The sequence below is a fragment of the Camponotus floridanus genome, unplaced genomic scaffold, assembly GCF_003227725.1.
Source record: "Camponotus floridanus strain SB8 unplaced genomic scaffold, Cflo_v7.5 scaffold237, whole genome shotgun sequence".
Lineage (NCBI taxonomy): Eukaryota > Metazoa > Arthropoda > Insecta > Hymenoptera > Formicidae > Camponotus > Camponotus floridanus.
Genome location: NW_020229367.1, coordinates 128,785 through 156,599, shown reverse-complemented (window position 1 = coordinate 156,599; position 27,815 = coordinate 128,785).

Sequence of the window (27,815 nt, the reverse complement as noted above, 5' to 3'; positions counted from 1 at the left end):
TCGAGAAGGATATGCAAGCTTTGCAGATTGCGATAAACGAACTTCGACGTGCGATTAACACTAATTCAGAAACGGCTATCAATCTATAATAAGCTGTAGCGAACAGTTTAGGAGCAGCTATTGTACAATTATTAAACATCTACAAAGACTTATCGAACGGCTACAAACGCTTATCGAACGGCTACAAAGGCTTATCGAACAGCTACGAAGGATTATCGAACTACAATGAGTGACAGCGATCGAAGAGGAAACGACCTCGAACGGGTCAGCAACGGCTATTGAACGGCTATTGAACGACTATCAAACGACAGTGAACGGCTACGAACGGTTATTGAACGGCTATTGAACGGCTACGAACGGGTCAGCAACGGCTATTGAACGGCTATTGAACGGCTATCGAACGACAGTGAACGGCTACGAACGGCTATTGAACGGCTATTGAATGGCTACGAACGGGTCAGTAACGGCTATTGAACGGCTGTCGAACGGCAGTGAACGGCTAAAGAGTGACAACGAATAATAAAACGCATGGTGATACGTATCGTTTATTTGATCGACGAATCGAAACAACGATGGATCGACGATTGGGAATAATCGAAGAAGCGAAGAAACAACATAGTTTAGAGAAACGGCAGTTGGTGAATGAACTGCACGCACCGGCGAGAAAAAATTTCCCCCGAAGACACGTTATAGTGCGGGGATACGATGACCTGTGGCAAGCCAACATCGTCGAGATGCGTCCGTACTCTCGTTTCAACAGAGGTTACAACTACATACTCACTGTCATCGATGCGTTGAGCAAGTACGCGTGGGCTGTACCACTCAAGAGTAAAGGTGGAAGCGAGACAGCTAACGCTATCGCCGAGATAATTCGAGATAGCAAGAGGTGTCCGAAAAATATACAGACCAATATGGGGAAGGAATTTTATAACGTCGACGTGCAACGGCTCATGCGAAAACACGACATTAATCATTATTCTACATATTCGACATTAAAGGCATCGATCGTTGAGCGATTCAATCGCACGCTGAAAAACGACATGTGGAAGATGTTTACGCTAAACGGATCTTACAAGTGGATCAACGTGTTGCCGGAACTCGTATCGAATTACAACGCGCGCAAGCATAGAACGATCGGTATGCGGCCCGTCGACGTTACCTCCGCGATCGCTGAAAGACTCTTGGCTACTATATACAACCATGTAAATATCGCGGGTCCGGCGAAATTCAAAGTAGGTGACTCGGTACGCGTTAGCAAGTACAAGACAGTTTTCGAGAAAGGTTACACGCCAAATTGGACAATCGAGGTGTTTAAAATTATAAAAGTGCAGCATACTAATCCCCTAAGCTATCTACTTGAGGATTATCGCAAAAAATCTATCGCTGGAGCGTTCTACGAACACGAGTTGCATCGCGCGAATTATCCGGACGTGTATCTCGTGGAGAAAGTACTGCGCAGGAGGGGTGACGAGGTTTACATGAAATGGCTGGGATTTGACAATTCGCACAATTCTTGGATACATAAAGACAATGTGATTTAATTAATTAATTTTCATACAGCGTTTATTTTTTTTAATTTTCTGGAAAAAATATATATGTATAACATTATAATATTTGAAAAATAAAAATATACATAAAAATATATATACATAAAAAATCCTTATCATTATTCCTTTCTATAGTATATGTATTTTTAATAAGTTATAATAAGATGCATGAGATACACATAAAAATATATGAAATATAAAAAAATCCTTATTAATATTCCTTTCAATAGTACATGTATTTTTTTTAAATAAGATAATAAGATGTATGAAATATACATTACATAAAAATATATACAATATAAAAATCTTTATTAATAATTCTTTTAATAGATAGTTTATCGCACACATTTTACATTTTACATTTTACATTACATATTACAATGGTATCCTATAATGTCCCCACGGTAATGTATCTATGATTTCAGGTACGATATACCGCTTATCGTCGTACGGACTCAAAGCAATTTTCGTCTCGCAGATCGTGTATACTTGGTGCAGTTTAGATCGTATACACGACTGCTGGCGCGTCATTTCAATTTCCTCTTTCAAACACCGCGTGTAATCATCAAACGTTATCGTTCTCGCGACAACGTTGCTCTTGACGCCTTTAACTTTTTTCGTGTCTTTCTTTCCATCCACTCGTAATGCGTACATCTTTGCTCTGAGTCCGACGAATTCGGTCATTATGGCACCGTTATTTTCATCCTTCATCAGGCCCGGTACTTTTTTATTTTCAAGCGGTATACCGTACTCTCTAAATTTCTTAGAGTGAAAATGCACTCGAAAAATTGAGTGACTGGTCAAGTCACTCTAGTTAGAGTGATTTTTCACTCATAGGAGTGAATTCTTCTCACTTTTTGTTGTAGAGTGAAAAATTCACTCTGTAAAGTAGAGAAAATATGTATACTCTATTTTGTAGAGTGAATATTTTCACTCTATGTAGTATAGAGTGAAAATTTTTATTCGTTAAGAGTGAGTGACGCGCATGTGAACCGCGCATGCCGCACATGAGTCCGCCGTTAGCAATACTGCGTATTGTCTCGCGACATTACCACGTGCTATTATTATACGTTTCTTAAATTATCCAATTTCTTAGATTACTATTTTCAGAAATGCCAACGTATCTTCCTGAGGTAAGTGTTTATAAGAATTTATGTAGTTCATTTATCGATATGTATAAATTATATAAATTCAACATATAGCATGTCATAAAGAATGATTAATTTATAGGTTAGTTATAGGTTAATTAGATTGTATTTCTTACTAAACTAAATTATGTACAAGAAAATTATATATAAATTGAGACCTCACAGTATGTGTTTCGCCGTACATGTAGTTTTGTTACATTCGGCTTGTATATCGATAAACAAATAGCTATAATGAAAAATAATCTAATGACTTGTAGCTCGCTAAATCGACAAATATATACCACGTGCTGTGAGATCTCGATTATAGTCGTTTATTAAAATAATAATAAATAAATCCTTTGTTAGGAGACTTTAAACAGTACGGAACAATTGAAACACTTTCTCATACAGAATGGAATTTCGGAAGACGCCGTCAACATCTTAAAAGGTAAAATTTGATTCAATTTGTAAAAAAGGCAACATTTACACACATACCATTAATTCACATACATTAATTCTTAAAGCATTAAAAAGTACAATAAAAAAATAAAAGTTTTCTGTATACTAAAAATATATTTTGGAAATTAAATTATATAAGGAAAAAATTTATTCTTCGAGCAATATTTACAGAGTCCAGTCTTATAATATATAATATTGTGTAAATTATTTTAGCTTTTAATGTCGTTTTATTATTATAGTAATTTAAAATAGTGCCACTTGAAAAACACACACGGATTTTAATATAAGATGTAACTATAAATATATATTATAATATTTAATTATTTATATTTAATTATAAATATATATTTATATTTTTTTTATTGACAATTTCATCGGTTCAATATTAAATTTAATAAATAAATAAATATTTTGGGAAATTATAATAAATATATATTGCTCACATCCACACAAAGAGATTAGAATATGATTCGTCTGAATAATTTATAATTAATATATTATACACAATTACATACTAACGTTAGACTAACGTTATATAGTTCTGACGAATTATATTCCAATCTCTTTGCGTAGATGTGAGCTATATATATTTATTAAATTAAATATTGAAATACAGCTACAGCTACAATTTTTCAGTTTGATTTGTATTTTTTTATGTACTATTTTTATATGTATTACAGATACCCGAGAATAGATTAAAGTTAAAAAGTGATTAGTTTTTGTGTACATTTACATATCTTTATTTCTGTTTGTTTTACTTTTAAATTTAATAAAAAATTTAGTTTCAATTTAATAAAAAATTTTATGATTTTTAAGGTAACTTTAAATATTATAAAAAATGACTTTATTTAAATGTTTTAAATGTAAAATGTTATTACCTACAATTAAACAATATTCTTTGCATTTCCGTCGTTATCATGCTATAATGGTTAGCAGATCTTATTCATCAGGGTTTTATTGCAATCAAGATACTTGTGATAAACATTTTTTAAGATTCGATTCTTTAATTCGCCATATTAAAAAATGGCATGTCTCTGATGAGATATGCGATTCAGATATCCATTCAATGAATTCTGATAATTCTAATATTTCCGAAAAAATCGAAATACATTCAAAAGGAAAAATACATGAATTTTGTGAAAATAAAGACAATATTAATTTTCAAGACTGTATTAATTTTCAAGAATCAAAAGAATTTGATATTTCTAAAAGTGCACAAAAATTTATAGCAAACTTGAGAATGTTATCCAATTTCACTGGTACGGCTATAACTGCTATAACTAATGCAACACAGTGTTTAGTATCAGATGTTACAGATTTTATTCGCGAGGAAATGCATAATTTTTGTAAAAAACAGAATATAAACATAGAGTCTCCTGATGTTCAGGAATTATTAAATAAATTAAATTTTGATAATTTATTTGAAAAAGTGGATACTTTACAAGCTCAAATAAAAGCAGTCAAAAATACTTATCATTATATAGATTCAGTCGAAATACCTCTTGGATTCAGACTGCAGCAATATTTTGATAGAAAAGAACAAATGTGGAGACAAAAAAAAATTTATGAAACTTTTCAGTATGTCCCAATTATAGAAACACTGAAATTAATAATGTCTCACTCATCAATGCGGAATTATGTTCGTGTTGAACAAAACAGTTCAGATAATTTACTTGTAACTTTTAGAGATGGAATAAGTTATAAACAACATCCATTTTTTCAACGTTATCCAGATGCATTAAGAATTCAACTATATTATGATGATGTAGTTGTTAATAATCCATTAGGCTCTAAAGTTCATCCTCACAAAATTGGAGCTTTTTATTTTGTAATTCAAAATTTGCCTCAATATATTAACTCTTCTTTAGGAGGCATTCATGTTCTTAGTTTGTGTCATACTGCTGACATACAAAAATATGGCATGAAAGCTATATTGAAATCATTTTTGCTGGATCTAAGTAAACTTGAAAGTGATAATGGTGTAAATATTATATATAATGGGACACATTTTATATTAAGAGCAAGTATTGCTGCAGTTTGTGCTGATGGATTGGCCGCACATCAGTTATTGGGATTTTTAAGTCCATCTGCTAAATATTTTTGTAGACTCTGCATGATCAATAGAGATGATTTCAAGAATAATAGAAATTTAAAAGAAGTTTCTTTACGTACAAAACAACTACATGACAAACAATTAAAAGAAATAAATACTCAACGAACATTAAAAGAAATTGAACATTCTAAAACAAAGTCTGGTATTTTAGAAGATAGTGCATTACATTCTTCTCGCTTTTTTCATTGTACAAACAATTTAGTCTTTGATCCTATGCACGATATTTTAGAAGGTATCGCACCAATGGAATTAAAATTGGTTTTACATCATTATAATACCTGTAACGATTATAATTTTAACATAGATTTGTTTAACAACAGAATAAACTTATTTCAATATGGTTTACCAGAAAATAAAAATAAACCTTCTGCAAATTTTTCTTCGGCTTCTATTAGATATCAAAGAGATTACAAACTTTCACAAACTGCTGTACAAACATGGTGTTTATTAAAAGTTTTTCCTTTTTTGGTTTTAGACTTAATACCTGAAAATGATACATATCTATCGTTAATTTTAATATTGAATAGAATAAACGAAATAGTATTCGCTCCAAAATTGAGACACTCTATTTTACCATATTTATCAGAATTAATCGAAGAACACAATTGTTTATTCCGAGAATTATTTCCAGCTATAAGTCCAATTAATAAGCATCATCATTTAACTCATTACCCTCAGTGTATATCTTTTTCTGGTCCTTTACGTTGGTTAAATTGTTTACGATTTGAAGCGAAACATAATGTTTTAAAAAAATATGGATCTATTGTATGTAATTTTAAAAATATTACAAAAACCTTAAGTAATTATTGTCAGTTATCTCAGTGCGCAGTTTGGGGTACTAATGAAGAACCAAGAATCAAATTAAAATATGTTAACGGATCAAAAGTTTATGTTGAAAATACTTATTGCTGGCAGCAATTATCACATGAAATATCAGAGTAAAGACAAAATTATTAAAGTTGATAAAGCAGAGGTTTACAGTATAGAATATCGAAAAGGTTTGTTTGTTGCTCTTGACAGTGGAGTACAAAAAAATAATGAAATTACATTTGGTTGTATTCAAGAATTAATAATACTAAAAGATAATGAACTGTGGTTATGGTGTGAAGAATGGCAGTATCTTGGTTATAATGAATCATTAAATGCTTATCTTGTGCATCCTAAATTAGATTCATTTAGATTTATAAACACTGATGAGTTATGTGATCTAAAACCATTTGCATTATGGACTGATTTTAAGACTAATTTATCTTACATTGTTCTTCATCATATATTATTATAAAAATACTTTATAATTATATCTTGTATATAATCATTGTATATAATCACAAATTTTTTATTTTTTATTTTTTTATATTTATGTATATTAAAATTTTAATTCATCCATCTAAATATCTTGTACATATATACATTTGCTTTTTATTTAATCTACACACTGTAAAAAGTTAATATAAAATTATATTATAAATGATATGGGAGATATCAAAATACAAAGATATGAACATCATAAAGACATCAGAATATAGTTAGTACATGTCCGTTGTATTTATTATTACAAAATTTATAATTTTTTAAATACATTTCTTTAAGTTAAATTCTATATTTTAGATGAAGGAGTTGACGGTTACGCTTTCATGGAATTAACTGAAAATGACTTGAAAGAACTTAAAATTAAGATTGGCCCAAGGAAAAGAATATTAAATTTAATTAATGCTTGCCATAATGTGGTAAGAGCAAAGATTAATCTTATATACCTTACACACACACACACACACACACACACACACACACACACACACACATTTAGTACAAGTTATTAATCATACATGAATATTAATCATTATTAATCATACATTCATATATGAATGAAAGTCTTCACAGGAAATTTTACTTGATGAAATAAATTTAGTGCAATTAAATACGCAGAACCAAATAATTAACAATGAAAATGTACAAAATAAAGAAAATATTTTATCTACAACAGAAAATTCGTCTAGTCCACAATGCCAAAAAGCATTAGTTCCTTTTGAAAATAAAAGCAAGGAGGTAAAAAATTGATATTAAAAATATAAATATTTAATATTTTTATTTAATATTTCTATGACATATAATTGTTGTTTATAGATACATCGAGATTTTGATATTAGATCCTGGATTAAAGAAAATGAAAAAGAATCTAAAAGAAATCCATCACTTATCAATATTTTAGATTCAGGTATTATTCACCCTACTAATAGACAAGAACTTATAAGAATTTGTTGTGCGGGTTTAATACAACTTAACAATAACAATTTGTAAGTAATAATATTTTGTTATTGATTAAGTATTGATATAGTATTGATTATTGATATAGTATAAACAATATTTACGTAATATTATATATAGATATGATTATATTTATTTTTCTTGTTAAAGATATCCATCACATGAATTAAAAATCGAATTAGCGAGGCAAATTATTACACAGTTTCCGAAACTTCGATCAACTCTTTCTGAAAACGGCTACGTAAGAATATATATTTTATATATTTTTTATATATTTTAAAATTGAAATATAACATAAACCTATTTTTTTAATTTTATGTTGGTTTTAGGAACATTTTTATGATAATAAAACAAATCAGGGTTTTATAGAGTATCGTTTAAAAACTATGAGAAAACATTTAAGTCCATCTAAAAAAAGAAAAGCTACTTCTAACGAATTAAAAATAAAAAAATCAAGAATATTAAAAGATATAAAACAAGATAAATATTTGGAAGAAGATATATTTACATTAAAAGTAAATATTATTTGATAATATAATTATATACAATTAGGATAATGAAATAGTGTGTTAGATCAATAATTATCACTATCATAGGTTGCTGAGCTTGCTTTAAAAATGCCGAATGAAACAAATAAAGATGATATATTTCGATTGAGCGATGAAACGAGATGTAATCGCCAAAAACAAATAAAAGAATCTGATCAAGAACTAACATTGAGTGACATTTTAAAAATGTACCCACGTTTTAAGGATTATAAAGGCGAATTGGTTGGAAACAGTTTTATTTATCTTTTTTAAGTCTTTAATATATAAATGATGTCCTTATTATTAATGTTTTTTATAGATTCACAGAGAATTTATAGCTGAATTTCCAGATAATGATAAGTTTTTGGCACAATTTACTACTCTTTACGTGCCGAGAATTTTACAATATTGTTCCCTGAACGCACCATATTTACTACTACATGTTAATGATATTGAAGGTAATAAAATAAATCAGATAATCTACAAGATTTCTCTGAGTGTATATCTTAATAATCATTACTTTATTGTTACAGATAATATGAAAGCTTTAATTTTATTACCGCATTTATTGCCGTCTCCTAATTATACCAAATGTAAAAAGAAAAATGTAAATAATATATAAATATGTATAATTATTTATTCTAATAAAAAATATATTTTAATATAAAGTTTGTATACATATATTTTAGGACACAGAGGTAACATCAATGAAGAAGAAAAGACACCCAGTGGAATGTTCAACTTTATGCTCAAGATTAACAATCCCACATAAAAGTTTACTCATATTTAAAAATGTATGTATCTCTCTTCTAATTAAAAGCATCATTTTACTCAGCATTTTTATTCAATAAACATGGATAAATATTAATTAATTAATATTTATACTTTTAGGCACAAGATGATTTATTTTTAAATGAATGCTCGCAAAATAATAAAAATAAAAATGTGCAACCTTATTTAATATGTAGTAAGACCAGTGAGGAAAGAAAAGGAATATATTATATTAAGGCAGATGATCATTTAATCGAAATTGGAAACAATGGCTTGCAAGCTTTTGATATTTTATTAAAACTGCATTATTGTTTTGATATACATTTTTCTGCAGATTTGATTAATTTTTATAATTTTATCACTGGTTGCATACTACAGTTAATACAACCCAAAGCATGTTGTGTAGCATTTGATGTTACTCTCAAAAATTTATCTACAAACAAAAGCATTCATTTACATGAGTAAGTACATACATTTAATATATAGAGAGATAAATATATTAGAGATTTTCGGTTATTTTAATTTACTTATTAATAATAACAAAAATGTATATGCGTTCAATTAAAGTATCTGCTATTGTTATTCATTAATTTGTGCCAGCTACTTGTTTCAGCTTTTTTCTCTTTAGCATTTGTAAAATTATTCACTTTAATTTTAAAATAAATTTATAAGAAATGTGATAAATTTTTACAAGCTTCTATACGAGTTAAATATTTTATTGGAGAAATAATAAATTAATTATTTTTTCAGATCATCCGATTATGATGATGAAGAAATTTAAAATATACTTAAATTTTTAACTCTCGTGATTAAATTTCATATAATTTTTATTTTCATATAAGAAATTTAAAATATACTTAAATTTAACTCCCATGTGATTAGATTTCATATAATTTTTATTTTCATGTAAGAAATCTATATTTTGTGATTCAGATTTATTTTATATAATTGTTATTTTCATATAAGAAATTTAAAATATACTTAAATTTAACTCCTATGTGATTAGATTTCATACAATTGTTATTTTCATATAAGAAATCTATATTTTGATTCAGATTTATATTTATATATATTTAATAACTAAAATATATTTAGCATAATAACTGTAATAGAATATTTCGATGATAATATACTAACAATATTCATAATTTTATATGTTAATATATATAATGTTATACATATTGATAATATAAATATGTAATATAAATATATAATATTCCTAATTGATAATATAAATATTTGTTCTTTTATAACTTGTGTTATTTTTAATCTATTTCTTAGTAGTTCTTATTAGTATTACTTGCCTTTTAACATAAAAATATTATTTTAGTTCCAGCTTCTGATTTCTTGTTTGCAATTATTTTGATTATCAATGAAGCAAGAAAATAGATACTTCAAATTACAAAATATATTGAAAGATAATGTTCATAAAATGATACTTGCGAATAGAGAGATTGGTATAGTATATTTCGAAAACTTGCTTTAATAATGAATAGCCATAAAATTAATATGATATCTAGTTTATTTTTTTAAATGTCATTTTGTCATATTAAATTACATTTACAATTTTATTTTCTATATTTTTTAAAAAAGTTTTTGTAAGATTGTAAACATGTTTTTTTTGTGTGTAACGTTAAATACATTTATATGACTGTGACAAGAAAAAAGAGAATTAATCGGCTTTTACACAGATAGCATGCTACGTGCGATATGCAACTTCTATTAGTTCAAATAAAAAGCAATGATTGCTTCTCATTTCAACTAATCGAAGATTTACGTCATATACATCATATACGTAACATGTTATCTTATTATTATTTTATGTTTCTAGCCATCTTTCATTCTTCTTTCCGTTTTCTAATGTATATACATGTTATCTTATTATCTATTATTAGAAAACGGAAAGAAGAATGAAAGACTGCTAGAATCTCACTTCCTAAGAGTGAATCTGTTCACTCGTAATTGAGTGAAAAATAACTTGACGAAAGTGATGACTCCACTTTCGATCGAGTGAATTATTCACTTCGAACCGAGTGACACATTCACTTTACGTTCAGAGTTAAACAGTTCACTTTTGTGAAAAGTGAATTTTCACTAATTACGAGTGGCAGTATATTCACTATCACTTGGAGTGAATATTCACTCGTTTGGAGTTAGATTTCACTCTAAGAAATTTAGAGAGTACGTATTGTCTACCGCATAATCGCTCGTGTCAAATCTGGCGATATCGCGCTTCATGTTCTCATACACATCAACGCACTCAATGTGATATATCAAACTATCTGTGTCGGTATACATAATCTTACATTTATCGCGATACATTGGCGTCATATACTCGTGATGAAATTCATACAAACATGTCTTGGATATGTCGAGTATGCACATACCCACGTAAATCGGCTTGTAGAATTTCACCTCGAGTATACGCAATTCCACAGCGATTAAGTTTTCTGAAAAAACGCTTCTGCTGTGGAAATTTGGTTTCGCGATCATCGCTTCTGCACCGTACTGGCCATCCCATTTTGTTAATAATTTTACATCTACACGATTACGCACATTTTCCATCGTTTTACCAAACACAGCATTATTCATTAATTTATATAAATTTTTCTCGAAATCATTTTTCGCGAGTGTTCTGAAATGTGTATTTAATTCGATATAACTGCGAAGCCATGGAGATTGCGTAAATTGTAATACGCGATGTATTTTTGTTACACGAAGGCCGTGACGCGTACACTGCTGTAGGTTACGGTAGTGTATCACGTAACGCTTCTTATCATATAACGTTGCAAGTAGTTTGAATTCCCGCTTACCGGGCGGCTTGTCGCGCGTTGGACAAAACGGTAGATCAATGTGCGTATCGTGAAGATGTCGCGGGTATTCGAGATCGACTTCGAGGATATAGCCTGTAGGGGAATCTAGCGCGATAGATGACGCGTCAAAATTCGACACGTCGTCGACCCATCGAAAATCGGCATAGGGCAACGGTTGACACATTGCCCATCCGTATAAATTATTAACGTCAAAATACATCAAGTATGACGATGGTTTCGATGGATCGTACGACTCCATGTACTTGTTATTAGCGCGAGCGTATCTGTTGGAACATTGACTTAGACCACCGCGTATACCACGTTCGATGAACATAACCATGTCGATATCCGTAAGCAACTCGAACGTGATCTTTGTATGCTTTAACATGGCGTCCCACGTGTATCCGGGGAGAGTATAATAATACGCGGGGTCGAGTCCGTAACTTTTGCAGCTATCGCGAAAATTTTCGAAAATATCTGCTAATAATAATACGTCGATTTTGAGATACATGTCGCTATATTCGCCCAGCGTCCGAATGGAGAACGGCGTCCAGACGTTCTCGGCGTGCGCGTAATCGCTCTCGGATACAGTTTCACCGGTCAAAGAACTGTAAAACGATTCGCGCGGTGGTAAACACGTATCGTGCAACCTGTCAATGGAATCGATGTATTCGTATGGAAATACACCTTTTCGCGTTAACAAATTGAAATTTTCGGCAGATAAATTTTGAAATTCCGATTTTAAAATTTTGAGTTTATCTTTGTCCAAAAATGATGTCAATTTATCGAGACTCGATGTAAGAAATTTGTATGAATCGATGAAACGTAATTTTATTTGATTTTTTGATTCTTCTTTAAAATCAAGACTTTTAGTAAATGAAATATATTTTTCCTTGGTTATCGGCAATAACTCGATTTTCCCTTCGAACGCTGTGGCTATTTCCTCGATGATAAAATGAGAATCGTAACCGGATAAATTGTGAAAAACTATCGGAATGCAAAAAGAATCTTTATAATTTAGATTACAATTTGAATGTGCAGGACCTCTGTACTGCCCGGTCAGATGGCAATGATCGCGAACGCGTGTATCGTCTTGCGCGAACGGTTTTTCGCATATGTGACATTGAGTAACGTGATAAAATTCTTTCTGTTCTTCGAACGTTAAATCTACCATGGGGACATTTGTTTTTAAAATATTTTTTACGCGTAATGCCAAATTTTTAAGATCTTTAACGAACCATGCTATACAATCGGCGCTACGATGCGAATGATACGCCGATAAGATTTGTCGAACGAGCAATGTACATAGTAAACTATGCTAAATACTTGATGATGATGTTGATATAATTTCTCTTCTTCCTTCTTGGCCAGCACGCATTCCAAGTCGGCGTACACAATGAATGGAAGCCACTCCTTCCGATTAGGGTTGCTGAACTCGAGACACTTGTCCTTGTCGCTCGGCAATCGGACAGCACAGTCGTTTAGCTTTCCGCAGTCGACCGTATGCAACTGCAACTTGTCGTCCGAACCAAAATAATGTAGACATCTGTAAAGGAAAAAAAATTTAATTATGATTTTAACAATCCATATTATAATTATACAAATTATAATTATTCAAATAATATAAAATAAACTTACCGATCGCAGATATATTTCTTGTGATCTTTTTTGCTGAGTTGCGAGCTCACTAGTCGGGATAGATTCTTGATCCACGCGAAATGTCCCACGCTGTTGTTACCATCTTCCACGTATAGCAGATTCACATGCTTGTCCCGTTTCTGCTGTGAAAGATGTATCGGGGCAATGTTGTTCTCTTTCTCGATGCTGTACACGTTGATTGAAATGTTATTTGCATGTTCAAATTTCTTAATCTGATTCACAGTCGCTGGAAACTCAATGTCCCGGAGATTCAGCACTGTCGCGTAATGCGGGTACGATGATTCCCGTTCCACGTGACTTTCGGCGGGATACAGAGCGGTGACCACTGCCCACGCGAAACATGCATTGTCCTTTGATTGCACGTTAATCACCGCTCTCTTCATCATAATATCTCGCGGTAACTTGATGTGACATCCCGCGTGCATGGGATTGAACTTGTTAATATTTACAGTCAAGTTCAGTATTCGCGACAAAGCCCACCCGCTATCGCGTTCCTGAAATTCTTCCAGAGACGCTATTGTGGACTCGATAACGCGCTGTTCGTACCACTCGCGTAAATTGGACGTGCGAAAGAGTTCATGGTTTCTTGTATTTACACTTTTATTCGCATGTTTATCTCCGGCCACAAATTCACCATTGAATATTGTGTTCACTTTTATACTGCTGTGTTTTCTAGAGCGTCCTGCACATGTTCTATCACAATGTCTTCGGCATCCTTGAGAAATTGGCGCGGTTCGATGTGATTATAATTTATCACCGCACCAGTCGATACGCGACTCTCGAACGCGGTATCGATCTCTCGCCAAACGAGTCTCTCCGCGTTATTGTCGTCGCTATATTCATCACCACTGGGAATATATCTTCTCTGCAATCGAGTTTTTGCACCTTCGAGCTGCGCGATTTTGGCTGCCAGAGATTGTCTCTTTCCGATCGAGAGTCGCGGACGCTTAACACGACTGCGTTCTTCGAGCTCTTTGATCAATTCTTCGCAACGCTGCAGCCATGCAAAATACTCGCCCAAGGTGGTAATTTGGCGAGATCGCTCTATCAGATCGCCTTCAGTCTGCTCGATGTTTTCCATTTTATGTATTATCACACAATAATATATATATCACAGAAGACTAACAGAACACTATCTTTTTTCTGACAAAACACTTTCCGAGAGAACACTATTTTTTGCTACCGACGTGTCGATGCGTTTTCAAATGATGTACTATGATCTGCTGCGCTTCGATCCTTCTTATATTCGACCAACAAGCTTTCAGAGACTGTTGGGGGTTGACACGAAAGAAAATTTTCTTGCAAATGTACCTAGGATCGTAGAAAAAATGCGCTATATATTACACAGATTGCTTGAAAAGGTTGGACTGAAATATCTCAAAAATGTAAGTTTATGAAATAAAGTCATAAAAATATGTATAAGAGTAAAAAAAAAAAGAGTATAAAAGGTTTTCTATAGTATCCCATTTGCAAGAAAATTTTCTTTGTGTCCCCCGATAATCTCTGAAAGCTTGTCCGCTTAATCTCTATTGTTTATACGTCGAACGGGAAAAAAAACCTGGAATTATCTATTACGGGTGTACCTCGAGAGTACAAAGCAGCCGAACATCGGCGCTGATATGTAAACGAGGGGAGACACCTCCGATTAGTCAATCAAAGCCAATTGTGTCCAATTGTATTGTGTCTAATCGAGTAATCCCCAGACAAAGCAGCCGATCATTAGCGCTATTAAAATTTTTCCTTAAAAAATAAATTTTTCCTTAAAAAATAAAATAAAATACAATAAAATAAAAGAACAATAAAAAGGATTAGGTCCCCAAAATCTTTTTCAAATATAATAAAATACAATAAAATAAATAAAAGAACAATAAAAAAGGATTAGGTCCCCAAAATCTTTTTCAAATACAATAAAATACAATAAGAAAATAAATAAGAACAAAAAAGGATTAGACCCAAAAAAGGATTAGGTCCAAAATCCTTTTCAAAAGAATACCGCTCTTTTGTTTATGCTTGTCATTAACGTGAGCCCCCCCCCCCAACCCCCGCGTGACGTCATACCCCCGCTCCGCTGAGATCCCCTCGCACCTCACCTCCTCTGAGAGGACCTGGGTTAGAACCGGTCCTACATCTACTTGTTATTTATTAAAAAAAGAAAAAAGAGTGATTTCTTATTAAAACGGTGAATTTATAACTTAAATGTTACAAATAATCCCTTGTTTAAATAATCCTTTATTTATTGTTTGTTTACTACTAAGATATTATATTTAATATTATTAACATTTTATATTTTATATCATTCGCGTTAAAATTTAAAAAATATGTGCATTTGTGGGATTTGATGTAGCATTAAACTTATTAGCAATATTAAACTAATCCTATAATTGTCGCCGGCAATTTTCTATAATGCCATCATTTTATTTCTGCTTGCCAAAGCTCATGTATTAGTATAAACAATAAAAATTTAAAGTTAGCAACAGGGTGTTCCACTGAATACAACCGGCAGTATGACGGTTATTGCCTATCCCGTCGGAGTCCGATCGGTCGAAAGAATACGCTGCCGATATTATCGATGAATGCGTGCCGGATTTAAACAGAAACAAATGGCGCTGTATACGGCGCGAAGCCTACGAGTCGNCAGCCAGCCCGTGGCGAAGGAGGCGATCATCTGTCGCGCTGTTTAAAAAGTCCGGAGAAAAACTGATACGTGAAAGACCGTATCTGGCGCCCAACCCATCGAGCTATCGAACGGCCTCCGCTCCGCCGCGACCCGCGCGAGCACCCTTCATCCCTGTTCCTCCGAGCGCGGAAATCGTATATTCCTTCTGTGTTTGACGGCGTTATATCCGACCAAAAATTAGAACCAAGAAAGAAGGAGAAAAACGTCGCAATATATATATATATATACAGGGTGAGGCAAAAGTATGGAAACCCCTGAATAAGTTTTGAGGAAGGCATTTTACGAAAAAATGTTAAATACAAAAGTTTTAGGAAATTTCTCTGGCTTTTCAATGGTGACCTTGGATTTGACCTTGACCGTGACCTTGAAGGTCATATGAAGGTCAAGTCCATTTTTTAAAATAGGAACCCCCATTTTTCATCGTAGATTCAGAAAGAGCGGAAAATTTTACATCGGAATATGACCTTGACCATGACCTTGAAGGTCATATCGAGGTCACGGCCATTTTTTCAAAAAACGAGAACGTCTATTTTTATCGTACATTTGGAAAGTTTTAAGGTAAATGTCACGTTAAGCTCCCCCCCCTCCACAAACGAGAGGGAGATATGTTTTCCTATGTATTTTGACATGCTGATTTCAAATCCGGAGCAATTTTTTGGCACTGTTCAGTAGGTTCCGAGAAAAACGTAAAAAATACCAAAAAAATTGTATGTAAGTGAGTTCGTTAGCCAGGAATGTCTGGTATTTTTTACGTTTTTCTCGGAACCTACTGAACAGTGCCAAAAAATTGCTCCGGATTTGAAATGACATTTACCTTAAAACGTGACATTTACCTTAAAACTTTCCAAATGTACGATAAAAATAGACGTTCTCGTTTTTTGAAAAAATGGCCATGACCTCGATATGACTTTCATATCGAGGTCAATTTATGTAATATAAATTTATATGCAAAATATTTTATATTTTTTGAATTTTAATTATTAATAAACAATTAGTCTCGGATTTAATTACATTTATTCCTCCGTTTTCTCTTAGCATATTCTTGTTCTATATTATATGTTCTAAATTAATATAATATTCGCATAAATCCATTGTGTTCAGATTAACATAAAATATAATTTAACACTCACCGATACGACGGTAAAGTTGAGATACACAACGTCAATCTGTAAAAGCTTCCTTCTTTTTTCCTCTCCATCCTTTGCTCCTCTCTAACGCTTGTGTGTGACACTCATTCGCGAAAAAACGTTTAATTACAATCACGCGCGCGCACTAAGCAGCAAAATACGACACATCGCACGACACGTCGCACGACACTTTGAACGGCACTCCCGATATTGATTATACGTAAAATAGTGATTGATGTCGTGTTTTCCCATGAGCCGTTGCACGTCGGCGTTATAAAATTCCTTCCCCTCGGTCTGTATGTATTTCGGACACCACTTGCTATCTCGAATTATCTCGGTGATAGCGTCAGCTGTCTCACTTCCGCCTTTACTCTTGAGGGGTACAGCCCACGCGTGCTTGCTCAACGCATCGATGACTGTGAGTATGTAGTTTTAACCTGTGTTGAAAAGAGAGTACGGACGCATCTCGACGATGTTGTCTTGCCACAGGTCATTGTATCCCCGCACTATGACGTGTCTTCGGGGAAAATTTTTTCTCGCCGGTGCGTGCAGTTCGTTCACCAACTGCCGTTACTCTAAACTATGTTATTTCTTCGCTTCCTTGGTTATTCCCGATCGTCGACCCATCGTTGTTTCGATTCGTCGATCAAATAATACGTGTATCACCGTGCGTTTTATTATTCGTTGTTATTCTTTGGCCGTTCCTAAGCCGTTCCTTAGCCGTTCACTGCCGTTCGATAGCTGTTCACTGTCGTTTTTAAGCCGTTTGTTGGCGTGATTGACCTTGTTAATAGTCGTTTCTGACCCGTTCGTAACCTCGTTGACAATCGTTTTTGATTCGTTCGTAGCCGTTCCGGACTTGTATGCCGCCTCGTATGTAGCCGTTCCTGACGTGTTCATAGCCTTGTACGCAGCCGTCCTTGAGGTGCTCGTAGCCTCATTCGCAGCTGTTCTTGAATTGTTCGTAGCCTCGTCCGAGGCCGTTTCCTCTTCGATCACTGCCACTCATTATAGCTCGATAACCGTTCGATAATCGTTTATAGCCGTTCGGTAAATCTTTCTAGATGTTTAATAATTATACAATAGCCGCTCCTAAGCCGTTCACTACAGCACATTACAGGTTGATAGCCGTTGCTGAATTAGTGTTAATCGTACGACGAAGCTCGTTCGCAGTCTGCAAAGCTCGCACGTCATTCTCGAACGCAGTCAGCTTCTTGTCTGATTCTTTCTGTTGATTCTTCAACGTTTTAACGCATTATTCCACGTACAGTTTGTTGACTGCGTCGGTATCAGCCTCAGGTTGCGCTACACGGCGAATCTTGCGTGACCTTGCATCATAGTCCGTAGGGACGCGACACAGAGCGTTTTGACACAAGTAACTTGTCACCAATTTACACCAATGATCGCTTGTGCTGATTTCTTCATTTCTCCGTTTGAATAATCCAAATTTGTTGATAGGTATTGTTTTTCGATGCAAGTGACGTCGATTGACTGATTAATTTCATAGAGACACCATTTAATTTATAATAAGGCCGGCTTCGCGAAGTTCCTCTATCGACAGGATCTCGTTGTCGTGAGCGATGTGACCAATCGACGCGAAGCATCGAGCAATCGTAGGCGATCGTAGCTCGTTGAGATCGTCCAAGTGCACGTAATCGATCTTATTGTCGGTTAGCGAAATCGCGCGAGGCGTGAATACTCCCGTTCCCGTTTTTTTTTTGATTCGATCGACATCAACGGCACGATTATTTGTTTATACTTGTATCCCTTGTTGCTCTTTAATTGACCTTGCGCATCATATTGATGTTTATGCGCACTCGTCGCCATCAATATGCTCTTATATTTTTGCACATCGTCCTCAGTGTATGACGTCATCGGGAATTCTCTTGAAGAGCAACTCGTATAATCCAGGTGTACCAATGTATCTCACTTTGTCTATGATTATAGAGTCATCTTTGTCAATGTCGAATCGTTTATTACCGAGTCGCATTCCATTCTCGTCGAAATAGACGCCGTACACGTGATTGATCGCGTTTTTTCTTTTGTCACCGCTAAGAAGTGCGCCCATGTATTTTTGTCCCAGTGGTCCCAAATGCTCTCGTAACACTTCTTGACCTTCCGACGTTTGTAACATGTTTCGAACGGATGTTTCGGGTTGCCCGTGGTTTCGATAACATCTTCGATCGTGAGTGATTCAAGTATCGCGAGTTGCGCGATTCTCGGTGTCGCGGACGGTGTAGAGATTATCGGTGGTTCATCCGATAAAGCATCCGATAGATCGGATATACGCGGCATCGATAAACGCTTCGCCTTCAATCGTTTACTCTTTTTCGGTATCGCATCCTCCTCCTCCTCCTCCTCCACCTCCTCCTTGATCGCTTGATAAGTAACGTGTTAATCTTCGCGTTACTCTCCTGCTCGTTTTACACCGCGATTGCGCTAGAGTTGTCGACGATCTTTTGCAATGGCTCGATAATAGGCCTAAAATGGATCATGACCGCGATATCTTCATCGATCTTACCGGTCTTCAAAGCGCGATGTTTCTTCCGGATCAATGCGCTCGTTTTCTCAATCTCCCGCGCAATTTTTTCACGTTCGCGAATATTATCGCTTCCAGCCATGTTGACGGATTGTCGAGCGTTTCACCCTTCTCGATGGAATGTCGACAACGACTAATCGTTTTGCGATATCGCGAACACGTTAAATCCTTTTTTGTATCGCCCGTTCGTAAGCGTGCTGTCCTTATCAATCATTAGGAATCCATACTTTTGCTGCCAACAAGTACGGCATAATTCACTGAAATCCTCGTACAATATGTCGGTATTTACGTGATCGTTGTACGTGTTTCAAATTTGTACCGTCCTGTTTAAACAAGATCAGCAGGTTCGCGTTGTCGCGTATAAGATGTTTTGGTATTCTCGCGTACGTCTGACAAAGATAGAAGCAGTCGACGTTCGAGTGAAGACCCATTGAGCAGTACTCTCTTATCGTATCTTGCTTGTCGCATGCCACATCATCGAAGACAAAAATCGAGTTTGGACGTGCCTCGCTCGGTGAAATGACATCACTGTTATTCGAGAACGTAAAGTAGCCGATTTCGTCGATCGGCGTCAATAAATTCTCCAGATATCGATATTTCGGCTGTTGCAATAACTTCGAGTACACGTATACGTTCTCGAAACGTACACCGTGTGGATTTTCCAGTAGACTTATCGGAACGTTGGTTTTATCACAATTTGAGGGACCACAAACGATCGCGGATATAGGATCGGCTTTATAGTGGATAAAGTATCGCCTACATACGAATATAGAGGCTACATAACTCCTCGCCCAGGAGTTCGCGCTGCGAGCGACGCAGAGGTTTCCGCACGGTTATCGCGAATGGTGGAGACGTCGGGAAGAGTACGTTCTGCGCAATCCGATTTCATCGAAGATTCCGAAAGCAGCAGCAGCAGCAGAGAACGACGACGATGGCAGCGACGAATCTACCGTAGACTTGAACGAAATCGACGCTCGTCTGTTCGAGGACTTTGAGAACGAGCGAGACGGCTCGACTGACGCCGGATGCGATTTCGTTCTATTCGAGCCACGCGATGACCGACGAAGCGCGGCGCGTCGCCTCGATCGACGACGTCGACGATCGCGCGGTCGGTGCGACCCGCGTCGCTAAGTTTCGCGCCGATACGTTGGAGCTGATGGAGAGTCGTCTAGCGACGCGCCCGAAGAGTTGCGTAGTTCGATCGATTCTCGACGCCGGTATACGATCGTCGACGACGAACGCTTTCGAAGACGTGGGTTATCGCGTGTGTTACGATCATTGGATTCGTATGGGCTACAAGGTTTACGAGAACAGCGAAAGGAACGAATACGCGTTGAAACATGACGCGTTTTTCGCGGATGCGGTGCGCGCCGCTTTGTACGAAAATCTCGTCGTCGCGATTCTCGATGTCGTGTCGATTTTGTAAAGAGATATCACTCAATAAATACAAATAAATACATAACGATTTACGTGTGTTTGGATCTTTATTTCATACATCGTCCTTTTCTATTTCATACATCATCGTTTTCTCATTCAGCGTTTAGGTATTCGGACGAGAGCGCAGATTCGCTTCACGTAGAAGCCGCCGAGGCCGTGCATCGATACGGCGAGAAGTTTGGCTGCTGGAGATCTTCGAGTTTCGAAGCGCGAGCGCGTACAATCTTCGTTCTATATCGTCCACGCTCATCTCGCGATATTCGTTGCGTATAATATTCAGCATGAAAGCTCGTTCGCGGCCCAGTCGCGCGGAGATGGCGCGGGTGGCGTACCATTGACGAACGAGCGCAATCGCGTCTCGATGGATGCGCCTCAGCATATCGTACGTAGAGATCGAACGAAACGTAACGCTCTGTCGATCCGTAAACTCCATTCTGTAGAACAGGGGATCTCGCTTGATTCGAATCCAGGCGGCTTTAGCGTCCACGCAGCGAACCTGAAATATCTTTTTGGCGTGACGTAGTCACGTTTCGTTACAATCGACTCGCGCGCGTCGATACTCGGATATCAGTTTGTCTCGCCAAATCACATCTCGCAGATGCGTGCATCTCATGGTGAACCTCGTCTCGCTCGGCTGATGAGAGTACAGCGTGTATAACGTCAAATAGCGTTTGTCGTCGTCGTTGTCTTCCGCATCGTTGTCGACGGCGTTGTCTTCACCATCGTTGTCGTCGTCGCCGTTGTCTTCCGCATCGTTGTCGTCGTTAGCGGCGACGTTGATTTCAGCGACGGCGTTAATTTTATCGCCGATTTTCTCGCGCGTCGCTGTATAATCGTCCTCGACGTGAGCTTCTCTATCATGGCGATCGCGTTTCCCGCTTCGCGGGATTCCTCGCGAGCGATATGGGATTCCGCGGTTCGTGGTCGCGGAAATAAAAAATCCACGAACGGATTCGACGAACGCGCGTTACACGGCGAAGGGATAATTTCGTCGAGATGACGATTCTTCAACGCGTCGAGACTACCGAAGCGACACGCGATCCAACTTCGTAAAATCATGGCCTTTGGCATACGCGACGATTCTATCAGCTCGACGATGCCGTTGACGTTGACGAAGACGCTGTTGGTTCGAGTAATCTTCGTGTCGACGACTCTCGCGTACACGTCCGAGATCAATTCCTCGTATCTACGCCGATTGTGCTTGAGTACGTGCCGATGAATAGCGTTGCGCGGCTTGGCGTAATCGAGAAGTTTGGCGAGTGAATACGCGTCGAACCACGTTTCTCCGCGAGTGTTCGATATGCGCGTCATCTCGTATTCGGATCCTCCGAACTCGACGACCGTGGTAAAGATTCGCGGATACCGTTGCACGGCGAGAAATCGTCTCGGTGCATTCGACGGAGGCGTCGCCTCGAACGCGAGCGTCGAAGACGACGCTCGCGTTCGATTCGTTATTCTGCTGTGATCTCGCAACCATTCTCGAAATTGACACACTCTCGGCATTCTCGACGACGCCGCCAATTCCCAAAGACCGGCGAAGTTTATCAACGTAGATTGCGGGGGAATGGTTCTGCCCTCGATTCTCGTCGCCGCCGCCGTTGTCCCAGGTTCGATGAAATCGTGGAAGCGTCGTTTGTTCTTCGTCGAGACGCAACTCGCGATCGATCTCGACGGATTTCGATAGCCTAGCATACGCGCGAATTGAGTTCCCAAGAACCAAATTTCATCGGTTCGTATCTCCCGCAATCTCACGGCGTCGAACTCCACGTTGGCTATAACGCGAAATCTCTAATTCGACGCGTCGTTCTTCGACGACCCCGTCGTGATTTTGACGTTTCATCGCGACACTTCGTTTCTACGACTCTCGTGGGCGCAGACTGACGAACGAGGCGACGCGCATCATTCCGCGACAAAGCGCGCCGGTAGCGCGAGCGGAAGGACGAGCGGTGCGAACGAGGCGATGGGAATCGAACGAAGCGGGAGGTAGAGAGAGACCTCGGTTATTCGCGCGTCGCGTCTCGAATACGAATTAGCTTTCCACTCCCTCGTCCATCTCCTCGCTGTGCGGCGCGGCGTTTTCTCAAAGTTTTTTTTTTATTCCCGACGAATGTGTTAAGTCCTTCTCTGTCAGAGGAGAGAGGCGAATCTTGTCGATCGTCATGTTTACCGGTAATAACGCGATCGTCGTGGATGACGATGATCGGCTGTACGCGAAACGGCCGAGACAAATAGTGGCCCGCCGATCGAACGCGGATGACGCTATAGCGGAACGAGTGGTCGAAGCTTTTCGCGATATCTCCGAGCGAAGACGCGAAAAACGTTCCACGTCCGAAAGCGTGGAAACTTTCGACGAGTTTTCGGCGACCGCGTCGCCGCCGGCGTCGACGCCGTCGACGCCACGTACGTTTCCGATCTTTATCGTCGTCGCTTTGCAATACGTTTTGTCGGTGTTGTTGTTCTGGCTCACCTCGCGTCTGACCGACAAGTATTCGTTCGCGATGTACACGACGAGCGCTACGATTGGCGCCGCCGCGACGCAATTGTTGGTTTCGCGCGGCCGTTATTGGTATTCGGCGAACGCGAAATGAAACGACGTTCGAAAATGAGCGGTTAGAACGCGCGATCATCGTTGCTGCGATTTTAGGTATCGGCTGCACGCGTGATCGTAGACGAGACCGTTGGATTCTAGTGCGCGAATCGAATCGTAGCAACGAGTGACCAATGCTCGCTCCGACGGGCCGCGTCTCGTCGTCTTCGCCTTCTCGGCTACGCGTTTACGTTCGATTACGCGTCTATGTTCGTCGATCGCGCGTTCTATATCCGCGAAACGTTCGTCCAGACGACGCAAGTGACTCCAATCCAGCCACGTCGTCGTCCCTCGACGCGCGCCGCGCGCGTCGATAACGATCGTCTTCGTAAAACATCAACGATTTGTCCGCAGATGCCTTGATCGCGCGCCTGAAAGGCTCGAATCTACGAATTCGACGCTTCTTCGTGTCGTCGACGACGTTCGACGAACGCGCCCGTTCGTTCGCGTTCGAAATCTCGCGCGCCAATCGCCAGATCGCGCCGGATAGCGCGTGAACGAGCACAGCTAGGACGATCAACGCGCTCGTTCGCGACGAGCAACACGTTATCGAGAAAGCGACGACGTATCGTATCAACGAGTTTAATCGCGCGTTCCGATCTCCTCGAAGATCGACGTCGTTCGTAGTCGACTCTCTCGTCGAGTCTATCGTCGTCGAGTTTCCTCGCGAATCGACGATCGTCGTTGTCGAGGATATCTCCGAACGTAACGCCAACCACTCGCGAAACGCTGCCTCGATCGCCGAGCGTTCCTTGCGATCGAATACACTCGCCGCTAGCAACGAGCGAAAGTTACGTTGCGTATTCGTCGAAAAGGCGCGCTCGAGATCGTTTTTAGCGTTTCGAGAACGTTTACGCCACGTTGTTCGACGCGATGGCGCGATTTTCGACGACATTATTCGCATACGTTTTTTTTTACTCGTAAGAGATTCGTTCTCGTCACCGTTGAACGTAATTTAACGCGGTATTCGGCGTTTATGGCTACGTGTTTGTTACCCGTCGACGGCGACAGCGATGACGATTACTCCCGCGAAGAGACCAAAAACGCGCGAGTATCTCGCGACGACGTTAAATCGTCGGCGAAACCGGACGCTTGGGATCGACTGATCGATCATTTGAGCCTGACCTTCTGGATATTATGCGAAACAACGGATATTCGTTGCGCACGTTGGACGATTTCGCTCGCGCCACCGCCGAATACGCTCGACGAATTCGCGCGCACTCGGTGACCGCGGCGCCGTCGACGGCGCCGCGCCTGATACCATCTCTGATCAAGTATCGCGCGATGCACGCGGCCGCGATCGTTCGCGATGGTTGCACGCGCGTTCGGAAGTTCGCGCCGTTCGACAGAGTGTGAACGATCTCCGACTGACTTTATCCGTTCGAAGGCGAGAACTAGCTCGAGTCAAAGCGGAATTGGACGAGAGCGTCGCGGAATCTTTTCGTTTGCGAAGAGTGGTCGCCGGTCTGGACGACGCAAGAGAGATATCGGCGGAAACAACGGCGGGAGCGGCGACGATTTCGACCGCCTTGGAATACGCCGAGAACGAAGCGTCGGCGTCGCGAACGACGCTCACGCCGAGAAAACGAACGAGACGATAATCACCCGGGCAAGTTTAAGGTCTTCGCGACGACGATTGTTTGTACGCGCGATTTACGGGAATGGGATACGTTCGCGAGATTTTGGCATCAACGGGCGGCGCTGCGATTCTCGCCGCCGCTTCCGCGCTCGAGCGATACCTTCGTCGGCGTAGGACGCGATTTGACGCTCGCGTTGGCACAACGCAGCGTGGCTCATCGAGCCGCGCGATACGCGCCGCCGTACGATCCATCTATCCGTCTCGACTATACAGGGTGAGGAAAAAGTACCAGGACACCTAAATAACTTCTGAACGGTTTGAGATATCGGATTGAAATTTACAAGGTTACAATGGTATCACACAATCTATCACATAACACCAAAAACGCCCATTTTGACACCCCCGGGGGGCGGGGGAAGGGAGGGCGAGAAAATTTTAAATGGAATGTGGGGTCGAGTGAGGGTTCGTTTGAAAGAGCTTTTTGAGATGAGAACAACGCGATGTCGCCGAGGTCTCTACGATTTTTTTTCGCAGAGTTATGATCATTTAAACATTGAGATTTCGCAGTAGCGGAGGGCCCACGACGAGGACGTGAGAAAGACTTTCCGCGGACACGTGTGGATAAAATTGCATGTAGGAAGGCATGTGGGGTGTGCCGTTTCATCTTTTTATCATCGGATAGCCTGTTGTCAAACAGTTGACGGTGCACATTTTGAACAATTGATATAAACCTTCCTATACTTGCCTTAGTTAATTACATACTACATCCTCGGTCTTGCACACACACACACACACACACACACACACACACACACACACACACACACACACACACGCACAGCAGAGGTAGTTTGGAGTCGTTAATTACTGCGCAAGCACGCACACCCCACATGCCTTCCTACATGCAATTTTATCCACACGTGTCCGCGGAAAGTCTTTCTCACGTCCTCGTCGTGGGCCCTCCGCTACTGCGAAATCTCAATGTTTAAATGATCATAACTCTGCGAAAAAAAATCGTAGAAACGTCGGCGATATCGCGTTGTTCTCATCTCGAAAAGCTCTTTCAAACGAACCCTCACTCGACCCCACATTCCATTTAAAATTTTCTCGCCCTCCCTTCCCCCCGCCCCCCGGGGGTGTCAAAATGGGCGTTTTTGGTGTTATAGATTGTGTGATACCATTGTAACCTTGTAAATTTCAATCCGATATCTCAAACCGTTCAGAAGTTATTTAGGTGTCCCGGTACTTTTTCCTCATCCTGTATATACGGCGGCGCGTTTTTGCGCGAGGTCAGAAACGCCGTGGACCATACCGCGGATTACTACGATTTAATAGCTCGTGTAGGCAGTGTTGCCAATTTAGCTACTTTGTAGCTAGATATAGCTATTTTTTCTTTCATCTAGCTTGCTAAAAATGGATTTTGCTATTTAGCTACCTTTCTGGCTTTTTTTTCTTATAAAGATTTGAATAAAATAGCTGGATTTGTCGGCCGCGTCTTATTTCTGACATCTATGTTCTACACATAGATGCGGAAACCGGAAACACTTGGCGCATGGCAAGAAGCGACGCGGTAGCCAATCAACGTACCGCTTTTTAGTAAGAGCTGTTTTATTGATATTGGTTACTTAATGGTTACCGCGTCGCTTTTTGTCGCTTGTCGCACGACACGGCCTGTCAAACGTCAAACCTGTGTGCACAAGTCCTATGCCTTGCATTGACTGCGAAAAAAAAACAAGTTTATCATAATTTATAAAAGATTATTTATCAGACACACATTTTATGTGCTATTTTTGTACTAATTATCCATATTTGCGTAAGAAGAACAAGAAATATAAGGAGAGAAGTTATTGGTTAGGTTATAAATTTACTATAATTTATAATTTAATATAATTTTTGCTGTTGTGTTTCCAAGTATGTAAATTCTATTTCTACCAAATGTAAATGTTGTCTAGCAATTCTTTTCATTTTTAATATTGTATTATTTTATTTTATAATAATTTTATAATAATTGTTTTAGCATGGGAAAAGTGCAATATAACCAAAAATTTAGAAAAGAATGGTTAAAACGAAATTATTTTGCAACCTGGCTTTTAGAATGCCCTGGTGATGCTACAAGAGCTTTATGTAAATATTGCAGATGTGAAATCAACGCAAAGTTATGTGACTTAACTCACCACATGAAGACAAAAAAGCATATAAAAGCTGCAGCACCTTTTTCATCAGCTAGATCTCAACAATTAAGACTGAATATTTCAAGTAAAACCTTAAAACATTGTGCTGCAGAAGTAAAACTAGCTATGTTTATTTGCAATCATTCTGCTATCTTGTCAATTGATCATCTTAGCTTGTTATGCAAAAATGTATTTGATGAATCTGTGGCAGCTAGTCAGTTGAGACTTCATCGTACTAAGTGTAGTGGCATAATAGAATGTGTGTTATATCCACATTTTCAACAGGATTTACTAAAATCAATTCAATCAGAATCAAGTTTTCATAAATATAGTTTATTTTTAGATGAATCTACAGATATAACTGTAAAAAAAATTTTAGCTATTGGTATTAATTATTTTGATACAAATAAAGAAGTA